Source organism: Protopterus annectens, chromosome 6.part0 (assembly GCF_019279795.1).
Source record: "Protopterus annectens isolate FY-2018-M chromosome 6.part0, PAN1.0, whole genome shotgun sequence".
Lineage (NCBI taxonomy): Eukaryota > Metazoa > Chordata > Ceratodontiformes > Protopteridae > Protopterus > Protopterus annectens.
The window spans coordinates 780,159,134-780,174,126 of record NC_056737.1 but is presented as its reverse complement, the minus strand read 5'-3'; the positions used below and the strand labels follow the sequence as shown (position 1 = coordinate 780,174,126).

At 37.1% G+C, this 14,993-nt stretch overlaps 1 protein-coding gene across 1 annotated transcript in view; it reads left to right on the top strand.

Moving 5' to 3' along the window:
* Nucleotides 1–14,993, top strand: part of LOC122804532 (potassium channel subfamily K member 16-like) — a 359,265-nt gene that overhangs the window by 338,364 nt on the left and 5,908 nt on the right. The gene's annotated exons all lie outside the window — the stretch shown is intronic.

Here is a 14,993-nt window from a genome sequence, read left to right as displayed (position 1 = left end):
CTCCCAACTGAAATCTTAAGACTCATATTGCCAAATCTTGAGACACTGAAAAAAGACAGAAACACCCAGGAGAAGAGTGGACATTGAACGTCACTTGTCTCCTTCTAAACTGGTTTTTGGCAGGGGAGCAAGCTTCAATGCACTCCCTGATGTTGATGTAATCCCCCACCCTCAACGTATACATACCATTATATAACCATCTCTGAGGTTTGCCATTCCTCAGAGAAATGGATTCTGTGAAATGGCAATTTTGGACTTATTATATGTAAGTCAGGATTTTTGGCCATTTTATATTCACTTCTTGTTGCTCATAAATGTAGGTTATTAGATTTTAAGTTTTTTTAATTGTTACTGAATAAACACACCTTACATGGTATGCATTAGTTTATTAACTAAGCAGATTAGTGACTGTTACAAAGACATTATATTTACTTAAATTTTATTTTGCATGTAGGAAATTCATATAACACTGTGTGGGTTATTAATCAGGTTGTCAGAATTGTCCTGGGTTTTATGTAGGAAAGACTGAGTGACTTCTAAAGAAAAGGATATATGAGCACATGTACGATATACCTCATCAGGTGGAGACAAATGCATTATACAGACATACTAAAGAATGCATTTCTAGTTCATTTAATTTTTTTGTATTGGAACAAATAACATGCAAAGTCAGAGGTGGATACTGTGAAACCAAGACAGAGTACAGGGCGCTGTACTGGCAGCTGAAATTGTAGGTCAGGCCCCCTGATGTATTTCAGTTATGAGAGTACTAAAAATGTGAACTGCAAGGCTATGAAGTTCATTATAATTAATTTTTAAATATATTTTATTTTTCAGTTTAGTCCTGGACAAGGAATGTTGGTATTATTTATGTTTTTTAATATAAACAATGATAAATATATTCATTATACATGTTTATTATGATGTAGGGAATTTTTGATAACGTATTATTTGGTTGAAAATATTTATTGTAAAACATGTATATAAAAAATGTTGTTAAGGGAGGATGTTCTGATTGACATTGTAGTATTGTTTTGATTAGAGTGATTGTACCATGTGTGTCATGGGAAGTAGCATATTAGGAATGTCACTAGACTTGTTTAATAGTTCTGATGAAGCTTTATATTGTATAAGATGAAAGTGCTTAATATTTTTATTAAATTCTAAGATTTACAGCTCCTGGAATTTTTTTTTTATTTCACACAGTGTTTTTTTTTTTTATAGTCTAGATCCACCATGCTTACTTTCTCAGTATGATGATAGCAGTTCCCCTCATGTCTTTGTGACACTTTAGATTGAATGTCACTCAAAGGGTAAAATATTATTGATATCTCCTGTCTTCTCATTTATCTCTACATTAATTATTGGCTTAATGAGGAAGAGGCAGTATCTCTGTCATTGTTAGTCATATTGCTCTGCCAATAATTGTTCTGTAGCTGGAAAAAAATGATCCCATATGGAGCAAGTACTTTACCTGCAGTAATAGTCCCTTTGGCTGGTAAGAGTTGTACTTCTTTCACATTGCTATGATAAGTAGTGCCTGTTTCCCTTTTGTTATCAACTTGAACATAAACTAGTCACCATTATAGGAGGGATTGGTTATTACCATATTTTTACTGTAGGCAGCATATACTTTTTATCTTTTTCCCCATAATTCTGTCTCTTTTGTATTCCTTCACAAATGAGAAATGTTCTGCCAGTGGTAATTACAGCCAGCTTAAAATTTCTTTCAGTGGATACAGTTTTTTCTGTGCCTGACCTATTGACTGTCCTAGATACCAGTCACTGAAAATGAGCTACATAAGCATCTTGCAGCTCAAAAGGAAAAATGAATCTTTCCTGTCTAAACTATACCTCTGCATTTAATGGAATACTCCAATTTTAAAAACTTGAAGTGTGTGTCTGCACCTCTGATCTGGTCTGACCTTGGATAGCTCTGATTTTTAGTGTTTCATTGACTTACTTACACAGCCAGTGACAGAGAGACATTCTGAAGCACATCCTGTTCCAGAAGGAGCAACCAATAGGCAGATACAACTAGATGTCTAACGCTAATGCAGTGTTCTAAAAAAGTACTGGTACTAACTGCAAAGGAGACGGCTGAAATTATGGCTGTTTACATTAACTTAAATGAAATGGATTGCTGCCTATTTATAACTTATGAGGAAGAGAGTATGTAGCAGCCTGCAGGCTAAAGAAAGACCTGTAGCTGGGTAGACTAGGTTCATAGGTAGGTACTAGGCTATCGGCCCTAGGGCCCATACAAGCCTAGCCAAAAAATGTACCCTGGCTTTCACCACCCAAGAGAATTATTTTCCTGTGCCCCTGTCGAGCAGAGCCACAGAAGTGATCCCCGGGGTGAATTTCCCATTTCCCATCCAGTCATCAAGATTTTTCTTGTACAGTGCTAATGAGGAGCTATGTTTGACATAGATATGTAGTCTGTTCCAGAGTATGGGAAGTCTCTGGCCCATACAAGCCTAGCCAAAAAATGTACCCTGGCTTCCTCCACCCAAGAAAATTATTTTCCTGTGCCCCTGTCAAGCAGAGCCACAGAAGTGATCCCCGGGGTGAATTTCCCATTTCCCATCCAATCATCAAGATTTTTCTTGAAGAGTTCTAATGAGGAGCTCTGTTTGACATAGATAGGTAGTCTGTTCCAGAGTATGGGAAGTCTCTGGGACAGGAATCTATCCCTCCAGCATGTTCTGTTTATTGTGGTGCCAAGGTTTAGGTCCCTAGAGCGTGTAGCTCGGAGGGATTGGGATTTCTTTAAGTGGAGCATGTCCAACAGCTCTGGGTTTGACATAGCTTTGTATGTTAGGCAGAGATCGCCTCTGAGTAGGCGATATGCTTCTGTGCAAGATATTGAAGAAATTCAGTCCAACTAGGCAAGAGTAATCCCAGTAACAGTTGATGTAGAATCTTTGGGTCCTAAATAACCTTTCTTTTAATGTAATCTTGATGATAGGGTCTCTAGTTTCTGCTGACATGATACTTTTTGTGCTGCTGGCTGTGCTGTAACCAGTCTATAAAAAGGAAATATCTGACTGCATCATTATCTCACTGTTTCTGTGAGCTGCTGTTTGCTTCTTGCTACATCCTGGAGGGAATATTGCAGCCATATTGGAATTTGTTCACAGATCACACACTGACCATTTCCTGACTGTGCTGCTGCGATGTTAGGCTTATCCATTCAAACCAGACAATTCATCTCTACTGCTAGTGGAGGGCACAGCTTTCTTTATGTAATACAGACAGACGTTATTACTATCCATGAAAACATCATGAAACTTTATGATTTTCTGTCTCTTTTTAGAGAGTCTAATTGTTTTCCATGAAAAAAAAAAAAACGTTCAAATAAACAATATAACTTTTCTTGTAGGAGTCCATATGCTATTCGGTTTCATTGCTGGTTAGCTACATTAAAAGAAAGGTTATTTAGGACCCAAAAATTCTACATCAACTGTTACTGGGATTACTCTTGCCTAGTTGGACTGAATTTCTTCAATATCTTGCACAGAAGATTATAAGGCAAGCATTGCATATGGTGGCACCCAATGAGGGAAATGAGTGAAAGGCTTCCCAAACTACCAAACATGGCTGGCTTGTAATGGACAGTGTGACTAAAAATATACAATGGATACTCCAATGTTTATATCTATCAGCCAGGGGAGGGTTACCTTGTGTCCCCTTTCTGTAGGAAAATCCTTATATGGACAGCTGCATCTATCAACAATGAGAAAGGGGCAAACTCAGAACAAAAATTGTACATTATTTCTGTTACAAATAGTATATTCTAAATGTTTTAACACTTTTATTAAATTATCACTAAAGACATAGGCAAACATTCATTAACAGAAAAGAAAACAAATGATTTTAATATTTTTCCATTTAAATGCAATATACATTTATTTTTTTTTATTTATTTTATTTATTACAGTTTGGTGACCAGGGAAGTCCACTGGGCGAACATGAGCCCATTTTCAGTGGTGGTCCGGGGAGAAAAGCTCCATGAAACTATAAAAAGAACAATAACAAAGACGAATAATCACAATAACAGCAAACGGAATATATTACATATGCTGGGAGTGCAATTAACAAGTATGAAGAGATGCGTCATATGTATTTTCTTTGCTATCAGTCCAACATTTCAAAACAATTGCTGAATTCCTGCCTTCCCTTAGTATATTCTAAATATTATCTAAATATTGCAATGAATTAAGATACTATTCTGCAAACATTTATTCATTCGCCAATAACCCCCCTGATTCAATGCAGGGCCAGTGTTTCTTAAGCATATATAATACACTGAATGGTAATTATGTATGTTGAATGAGGCTGATAACTACCATTTGTCTCTTCTCTTCTAAACTTTAATTTTATATGACAAAATACAAGGGGTTTAAGCTGTGTAGGCATATTTATTTGATGGCAATATGATAATTACTGTTAAAAATACTTATTGTACCTAAAGTTAGGACGAATCATAACAAATGGATTTTACATGATAAATGTATGGAAGCTGGATTTGTGGTTCCCTTGTGACCAATAGGTGAAGGAACTAAACACCACCCACTTGAGAACCAACTCAGTCACCTCTGTTTCAGCAGTCACTGGTGGAATAGGTGGGGTGCAGACATTTAATACATGTAGTTCTGCTATGGCATTTCTAACTCTAGTGTAACTAATAATTTGGTTCTTTATTTGGGTTTGTTTGCAAATGTTTGGTATTTACTCTTAGTTTTGGTTTTATTAGTGCCTATCTATTGGATATGTTCATAGGTAAGTACTTAGCTAGCTGCCATTGCATGCCATTTTAAGTTTAGCCACTTTTCCTCAAAAGTGTTACACAAACACTGTACCTTCTGTCTGTAAGGTAAACCCCTTAACCATTATGCAACTCCCAGCCCTAGGTATAGATATTAATAGAGGCTTTATAGCAATGAATGTTTGCTTCCTGTAAATATATGATTGGGACACTCTTGTACTCGGCAGTACATAGTAGTTCAATTAGATGCTTGTGACTTGATTGTGGCATGTAGGTTTAATTTTATATTGTTTAGTGAGATAAGATCATTCCTTATGAATGGTCACGCAAGGTTTATTAGACCAAGGTTTTATTTTCTAGATTTCACATCATACCACCCAAGATGACAAATTTATGCATTATGTCTTCACTCCCAGGAAGACAAATTTACACAAAAGTAAAATCTAAGTGTTATAATTGTGGGCCCTTTCTTATGATCTTCAATGGCCCTCTACTATGATTTTGAATGATGAGAGGTTGAGAGGCTTAATTCAGACCAAGGCAGGGAGTGAACTTCTCATAGGTTCATAGGTGATTACTAAGCTAAAGGCCTTAGAAGGCCCTTTTATGCTTAACCATGTTTTCACATTTATAAATGACAGACTAAATTACCTACGGATATATAGCTGAGTTTAGAAGTCCAAGCATTTACAACTTGCCTGTGTCTAATAGATGCATTGGTGCCATTCCAAGAGTAAATTTCCATTTCCTCATCCATTTGTCTGGGTTGCTTTTGAATAGAGTAAAAGATGAACTCTGCCTCACATGGACAGGAAACCTGTTCCACAGTAGGGGCAGTCTCTAAGACACATACTTGTCCTGCCAACATATTTTGTTTATGTTGCAAATGAGGTTTAGGTCCTTTGATCAGATATTTCTAATGCTGCTAGGCTTGTATATGTGCAGCAAGTCGATCAGTACTTGATCAGATGATGTCATGTACATCAGGCATAGAGTAACTCTCAGTAGTCTGTGAGAAACTGAGTATAAAGAAAAGGCTTTGAGGCACTCTTCTTCTGTATGGTTTATGACTTGTATTTTTTTTTTGTGCGGAACCTTTGGAGGCTGTCCAGTTGTTGCATATGCCTTGTCAGGTACATAGTGAAGGAAGCACTGTTCACAGTGATTGGCCTAATGAGGGCTGAGTATAGTGGGACAATGACATCTTTGGACCTGGGTGTCATACCTTTGCGTATAAGTTGCACAATATAGAATCATATCTTTACAACAGGAGTCACATGATGGTCAAAGCAAGTCGCTGTCCACATATATTCCTGGGTCCCTGATGACTGGGTCTACTCTTTGGGTTGTATTGTCTATGTGATAATTCCCAAGGGTAGCTGTCTTTCCAAAAGATGCTATTATACAATTTTTGACTTTCAGTTTTTGATCATAGCTCTGGCATCAATTAGATTGTGACAAGTCCTCTTGGAAAATAATAATGTCCTTGGAGTTTTCTATGATTGTGCCAAGCTTACAGCTGTCTGCAAACTTGGCTAGCCAGAGGTCTTTGATGTTAACCTTGACTTCTTTAAAATAGGTGCCAAACAGGATCTGCCTCATCATTGAGCACTGAGGGACTCTGCTAGTGGCTGACCTTTTTTTGGAGTTAGAGTCCCCTGTCTTGACTTCCTGTGTCCTGTCTTTGAGACAGTTGGCTATCCAATAGATGACAGAGAAGTTTACTCCTAGTTTTGGGCATTTGTCTATAATGCACAAATAGAGAATAATGTTGCTTTGATCAGGTCAAGATAGGCAGTGTGTACCATTTTTCCCTTGTCCATAGCTTTGGTGACTTTTGTGAAATAGTCTTGCAGCCCGAGTAGGAACAGTCTGCCTTTGATGAAACCAGACTGTGATGGATCCAGTTTCTGTAGGTTTCCTATGTCTTTATTTATAATATCCATAACAATTCTTTCCTTGGCTTTATATATGAGGCTACTCAGACTTATCGGTCTGTAGTTACCTGGGCCAGTAGATTTCCTACCTTTGTGCATAGGGATAACTGTTGTAGTCCTCCATTTGCTAGGCATAGGACCAGTTAGGAGGCTAAAGTTGAAAGTGATATTAAAGGGCTTTATTGGTCATATTTCATGATATTCAGGAAGCATCCCAGAATATTACCAGGTCCCACAGATGCAGTATTCTTTGCCTTGGAAAACACATTGAACACTTGTTCACTAGTGATACTCAGGGTAGTTATGTTTGAGGGAATCTCATGAGAGGTGTTGGCAAGGACAGGAGTGAAACTGGAGCTAAATTTATCAGTGAGTAGGTTTTATATATCCTCTGCTTCCACATAAGTGGATCTGTTTACAATTATTTCAGCACATTGTTGTTTTACCTTTGAGGTTGCAGACATACATGAAGAAGGACTTGTGGTTGCCCTTTTCAGACAATGTTATTTTCACCTCAAATTTGGCTTTGGTAGACTTCATAAGACTCATGAATAACTTTTGTTTGATGATGGGCTTCTTGCCTTGCTGGGCATTACACTTCCTAGATTTAGCCATGGTTTTCTTCCTTTTTTACACAAATTGTTGATAAGGAGGCTTGTGTTTTGAGATAATCCTGTGCTTATTTTGGGTGAGTACAGCTGCCTCAGTGCAGCTGTTTACATGCTGGTACAGGGTTTTTGTGAACAAGTCCACTTAGGCAGCAGAGTTCATGTGGTTTTGGTGGGCCTGAAACTTTGCTAAGGTATCACTCAGTCATAGGAGATTTGCTTTGGAATAATTCCTAAATGTTCAAGGGTTAGATGAGGGTCACATGTTTTAGTTTAATTTCAAAGTCGACAGCTTTATGATCTGACCTGACAAGTAAGGGCAATACACATGGGTAGTGACAAGGTTCTTCCATGTTTATGAGGATCAGGTCAAGGATGTTGGTGCTCCTAGTGGGAGTAAGGACTACCTGATCTAGAGTATCTGTATTGGCAAAGTCCAGGAATCTGTTGGCCTACATATTGGAAGTTGTATATGTTTTCCAATTTATAGTGGGATAGTTGAAGTTGCCCAGCATTATAGTGTTGAGTTCAATGCAGAATGACTCCAGTTCATTTTAGTATATGGTATGGATATCCTGGGCCATAAGGGGGACCGATAGATTGCAATGATATGGTATGGGACATTGTTTATGCCGAGATGCACATGGAGAAGCTCTAGTGCATCACTCTGCTTGACTAGTTTTAGGATGTGACTGTTTTTGATGAATACTGAGACACCTTCACCTTTTATCCCTTCCTGTGCATCAGCTAGCTAAATGTGTGCAGGCATTATAGTCTTGCACTGTTGATGTACTCTCCATGGCTTTACAACATGGCTCTGTAACTAGAGATGCTCTGCAAGGTGAGGAGAGGTAGCAGGAAGTGGAGTTTTGTGTTCAAACTCCTGGCATATAGTAGTAATGCCTTCAGATTATCCTAGGTTGGTTTTGCTATGTTGGAAGGTTTATTAGGTCAGCATTGCATAAAAAAGACACTATTGGTGTGGAAAAAGTTTTAGTCATATTTAAAAGATTTAATAAGATAGTTGCAGACCATACCTAGTGGAGCTGCATGGTCTGTAGATCATATCCTAGTAAGCTAACAAATATTGTTCCTCCCTTCAAATGACAACAAAACCCAAGGCAATTGTTAAAATCAATTATCCTCTGCTGATATTATAGCAATAACCCACGCCTGGGTGTGGGTAATGCTGGATTTACCCATGGTTGGTGTGGTTTGGTCACGAGGTCGAAGCCCGAGTCGCCAAACAAAGCCAACCATGGGTAAATTCAGCATTACCCACACCCAGAAGTGGGTTATTGCTATTATACAATGACATTATTTAAGAAAAAAAAAAATTACTTTTCTTAAATAATGGCATTGTATAATGCATCCTTGCTGCCCTTCCGCAGCTGTCTGGTATTCTGTGGCAGTTCTGATGTACTGCGCATGCGTATGCCTACGCAGCACATCAGAGCTGTGGGCAAAAGCAATGGAGAAAGCAAGATCTCCGTTGCTTTTTACAAACTGCTTCGCTATGTTAAATGGGTTTAACATAGCAAGACAGCTTTAAAAAAAGCAACAGAGAATCTCCGTTGCTTTTTTAAAGCTCTCTCGCTATGTTAAACCCATTTAACATAACGACACATTTTTGAAAAAAGCAACGGAGAAAGCAAGATCTCCATTGCTTTTTACAAACTGTCTCGCTATGTTAAAGGAGTTTAACATAGCAAGACAGTGTGAAGCAACCGAGATCTTGCGTTCTCCGTTGCTGTAAAAAAAGAGTTATAGTAATGGAAAAGTCCGGCCGACCGGACCTTTTTCCATTACTATAACTCTGATTTACAATGTGCATGCTGACCAATCAGCGTGCACATTTTTGAATATTAATGGGGGGTTGTTGTATAATGTGGCATCATCATTGAAGAAGGTAGAATTCTGCTCAATGCTAAATTCAGACCAACCTGGGACACATAGTCTGAGAGCTCCATCATGTGTGCTTTAATATAGTTTAGAAAGAGTGGTAGGTAGAATGTGGTGCTGTGTGTTCCTGACAACCTGTATGGTAATTGCAGCTGCTGTATGTGTGAAGCTTATTTCCAGTGACACAGCATAATTGCATCTCTGACACATTGTATCTGATTGTTTAAGAATTAGGCAGTTGTCAGTAAACATGAAACAATTGCTACACTGTGTCAGAATGCCCATTTCCACCAAAGTGCTTATTTAGGGTTCCAGATGATTATTCTGTGGATTATGAGGGGAGTTGTACCAGAGAGGTCAATAATAGGTTTACCTGGGTCCTATTTAAGTGGAACTACAATGTTTAAGGCAATACTGTTGGAAAAATTCTACTCTGTGTGCAAACCACAGTAACGGGATAATATGGGGGTTTACAGCAGGTTTGCCTGGGTACTATTTAGCCAAGAAATACAACGTTATTGTAATATATAGCAGAGCGTTCCTCTCAGGGTAAAGCAGGTGCTCATCACTTAACCATGTACTCAGGCAGGATTGGAGTTATTTTTTTAAGAGATTATATTTGATTTCAAGTATCTGTATCTATATAGGGCACTGCAAGCCCCACTGCATGATGAGCAGGTGGTCAGTAGTCTGAGTTTCATGATTTAAAGTATTTTATCCCTGATCCTCAATTTTTCAGATAGTAAACAAGTAGGGACCTTGTCATCTACTATTTCATTATTGTGTAAGAAAGCAGTGCTAGTTATTTTCTTATTTGAGAATATTGTTTACATGGCTGAGCTTCAGAGCTGTAACTATTTGCAAGAGGAATGAGGAAAGAAAATGCTGAGCTTTATGAAAATGCTACATTTCATTGTTCAAGGAAAACCAGCAATATCTTAATGTATTTGGAGCTGCATAGTGGTTAGTGTTGTTGCCTCACAGCAAGAGGTTCTCCAGTTTGATTCTTGGCTGGAGCGCCTTCTGTGTGGAGTCTGCATGGCCTCCCTGTGGTCAAATGAGTTTTAAAGACATGCAGTAGTGTGTGTGTGTGTGTGTGTGTGCGCGTGTGTGTGTGTGTGTGCGTGTGTGCTCAATTCTGTGAAGACTGGGCACTGGGCTGGCAACTCGACACCGTAAAAACTCCACTGCCAATCAATCTGTGGCTCGGTGATCTGCCATGGTGACCCCTAATGGGAGAAGGTGAAAGACAGTACAATACATATGACTGTGCTGAATGGAAATCACAGGGGTTATCCAAGTGGTATTAGGCAAAATATTGCTCTTAGTGCATTTGGTCAGATGTTGGCAGTTAAATATTTTTTTTGTGGGCTTTGTAAACTGCCTAAAAGGAAGAAACATTTGACCTTTTGGAATATTTCTCTTCTTCCTGCAAAACTGGTATGTACATGTTAATGTGACTTCTGATCAACTATCCTAAAATGATGAAAAATAAGACAGAAGACAAATAAAAAAGGAAACTGTGCATGTAATGGAAATGGTGTTAAGAAACATTTTAGATGCAAGTACACTATTAAAATTGCATCCTTTTTAATGATTTATTATGGTATACTTAAAGTGACTGACCATTTAAATGAATTGCAAATAAATAAGATTAACTAGAAATCACTGATGAAGTAGCAGTTACTCCCTGTGAACAACACACACACACACACACACACACACACACACACACACACACACACATACACACACACACACACACACACACACACACACACACACACACACACACACACACACACACACACACACACACACACACACACACAGTGGGGGACGGGCTTGGTTCCTGCATGCTCTTACTTAACCTGCTCCAAGGTTTTACAATCACAGGGTAAGTTAGACAGTTTCACTTAAAGGAAAACTCTACCCTCTCATACAGTTTACCTCAATTGTTAGGTTTCTTTTCTCCATACAATATGGTTCCAGCATTGTGTAGGTACCAGAAACCTACTTGTACTTTCTATAACTTTTATTTCCTTGCATTGGAGTCAAAGGAAGGGAAAGCCCACCTACTTTTTATTTTTAAACTCAACTTCTCATATACTTTGCAGAGAAATTCGTCTCCACCTGCATGACATATCATAGACACAGTTAAATCTGTAGTTTACCCTGTCAGGTACTGCTGTCAATCTTAGATGGGCAATTAATCATGCTAATGTCAGGAACACAGCAGCTGATATAAAAATAGAAAGCTGTGGAATTGTTTTCCACTGCTTTTATTGCAGAGGGGAGGGGGGGAGAACTAAGCACTCCCCTTTCACAGCTAAACAAAGCAATTAGATCAGTCAGGGGGATCCATTTGTGAGATTATTAAAAAAACACTGAAAATTTTTGGCTTCAGATGATAGATGCAAAAGGTTGTTAGAAGATACACCCTCTTTTTGTTTTAAAAATCATCCATCAATAAAGAAAATGTTATGCTATAAGCCCCTGTCTGCTGGCAAAGACGGTGTAGTTAGCCAAAGGGTAGGTATGTTTCCTTGCCATCACTGTAATGCATGTAGATATATTGACATAGATGAGCATTTTGTACACCCAGAAACAGGACAGATCTTTAACGTCAGTTTTTTGCAGATTGCAGTACTCAAAATGTTGTTTATTGTGTGTCCTGTGTAGCTTGTAAAAGTTTTTATGTTGGAAAGACCAACCATTGCTTGAGAGGTCATATAAGGGAGCACTTGTATGTTATCACCAAAAGAGATGAAAAGGAATGCACTGTCTAAACATGTCCTGTTAACAGCATGTGAACATTGGTTTAAGTTTTTGGTACTAGAAATATACACACCTAGGTTGAGAGGGGGTGATATAAAAATAAAAACAAAGTATGTAGAGATTAAATGGATGCATTTGCTAAGGGCTGATGTAGGCAAGGGGTTAAATGAAGTCATCTCCATTAAGTCATTGTTAAGATCACGTGACCCTAAACATTAAGCTATTTAAATGCATTGCTAAATGATGTAGGAATGGATCTGATGAAGTACCTATGTGTATGAAAGCGCTTATCCTGTTTTTATGTTCTAGTCTTTATTATTTTTTTATATATTTTTACTTGTTTTATTAAAACTGGCTTGCTCAGTTATACTGTCTCTGCCTAGCCAGCTTTTATTCATTCTAAATGCATTTTGATATTGAAGTGCTCTGGGCCAAAGAAATGCAGTTGGAAAACTCTTCTGGCAAAGAAATTACTCAAAACTTACTTCAACTCTAACAGGGGAATCCTAAGTGAAAGACCAGCACTGGTGGAGTTTTTAATACAATCTAGAACATACGTTGCTTTTAAAAATGGGATAATTTGTAGGGCATATAAAATATTGTATGATAACTATAGGAAACAATCAGAGAAGGTTAGAATAGATTGAGAAAAGAGACTGGCTAAGGAATTCACAAAGAAAGTAGGATATATAATAAAACACAAACAACTATAAAAACTTTATTGCACCAAAAAAATCTAAAAACAACAGGTAAGCACTTTCATTCCCTTAATGGAACTTCATCAGACCAAGTTGCATCAAAAACTCTCTCACTTAAATACTTAATGACCCTAACATGTGACTACAAATGCTCAGTGCATTAACTCTTTTCTTTTCAAAACAACTTTAATATTCTCCCTGTCATTCAGGCCAGGGTTTGTACATGCATTAAGTCTTTTTTGCCAGCCATATTTTTTCTAATCAAGTTCATCTTCTGCATCAAATCTGCAGTCAAACCCATTAACTTGATCAATTGTAACAAACTTAAATAATGCCTTATTTTGTTCTATCAAATGTTTTTGTTTTACATGTTTACCCAGGGCATTACTTGTATCTATCTTGCCCACTGCTTTTACATATTCATTCACCCGCATATAAAACTCTCTGATAGTTCTTCCTATATAAAATGCTAGACATAAATCACAAAACACAATATATATATACTTCATATTTCGACCTACAATTATAAGGTTTGTTCAACCTAATATCAAAATTTTTAACTACTACCTCAAATTTCTCACCTTCCTTAGTACATGAACATAACATACAATTATTGCATCTTTTCAACCCAACACTTAAACTATCTGAAATCTCTGGACTTAAGCTACTTTTTTAAAATAAGTCTTTTAGATTCTTTTCCTTTTTCGAGACAAAAACCAGATCACCCCCTATATTTTTAATTTCTTGGAAGTTCATTAAGGACCACCAATTATTACTTATTATTCCTTTGATCTTATTTTCATCTATAGAGTTATCTAGAATACATGCTAAAGAGAAATCTTTTTTCTTCTCCATCATTTTATTATTTTCAATTTCACCTTTTTGTTCCCTTTCTTTACTTCTATCAGGGTCATTTTTATTAAATCCTTGGGGTAACACCTCTCACAAAATTTCCTTTTAAGTTTTCTCTCTCAAAAAAATACTGTCTCATCAATTAACCTACTGATTCCTGTGAACTGCCCTTTTATTATATTTTTCTTCAGACTAAAGGTACGCATACTTTTAAAGTGAGGATAACTACTGCTTTTAGGGTATTCATAGATTTATACACATTAAAGTCTAAAAAATTAATACTATCCTTGTTATAATTAAATGTCAGCTTTAAATAACTAGTGGATTCATTCATATGCTTAATAAAATCTAAAATGTCTTTCTCAGAACCATCCCAAATAAAAAAACAATTTGTGTCCTGGGGTAAATTTCCTATTGATCCAAGTTACACTTGCATGTGATCAGAGATGAGCTTTGTTTTACATGGATGGGGAGTCTATTCCAGAGGAGTGGTATTCCCTGCAAGATATACCTGCCCCTTCAGATTGTTCTGCTAATGTTGCATTACCTGTACTTTATAAAACTTTCATTTCCTTGCCTTAGTAACAAAGGAAGGAAAGCCCGCTCACATTTATATACATATTTATTTAAAGTGTAACTTCACACATACTTCAGAATGCAAAATATCCAATATAGCAGGAGAACACTTTTCACTGCAAACATAGTGTAAAGGATTGCTAAAACAGAAAATGGTAAATGATTTGTATGTTTTATCTGATGGAAACATTTGCCCAATTTAGCTGCTGTCAGTATAATAGATGGCTGTTGAGTTGCATCTGTGACAAAAGTGTTTCAATAAATCCATTATTCCCACTGAGTTTCAAGGCAAATAATTAACTGTTTAAAGATATTCAAATAGTAATTACATTTTAAAGATATGTACAATGAACGACACATTAAAAATCTATAAAACATTATTCACGTAAGTCTTGCATAATAATGAAAAAATTACTGGAACAAAATTAATCTGGCATTAAAGCATCCAAGCCTGCAGAAGAAAGATAATGTTTAGAACTGAAGACTTATCAGTTTGTTCTTGAGCCCCCTCATACTTGAATAGGTCCGATGATATTAATGACTAAATTGTTTTATTATTTGATTTTATTAGCCTAATTGGTGATAGTATTTAAGTGGTAGCATATGTGATTGTTAATTTGGATCTGAGGATGTGTCAGTTGTAGATATGAAAAACACGGTCAAACAGTTAAGTGTTTCATGATTTTTCTGATGACTGTTTTATTAAAGTTATTGCCAGTATTTCCATTCGTACATGGTCGTGGTTTCCTGCATCCTCACAGTGCTTTATTTTTCTGTTTGGTTGGGGTCTTACGCTTTGAGCACTGATTTCCAGTATCTTGTGGCTTGGGCTATAAACAGTATTCACATAAGTCTTGCATAATAATGAAAA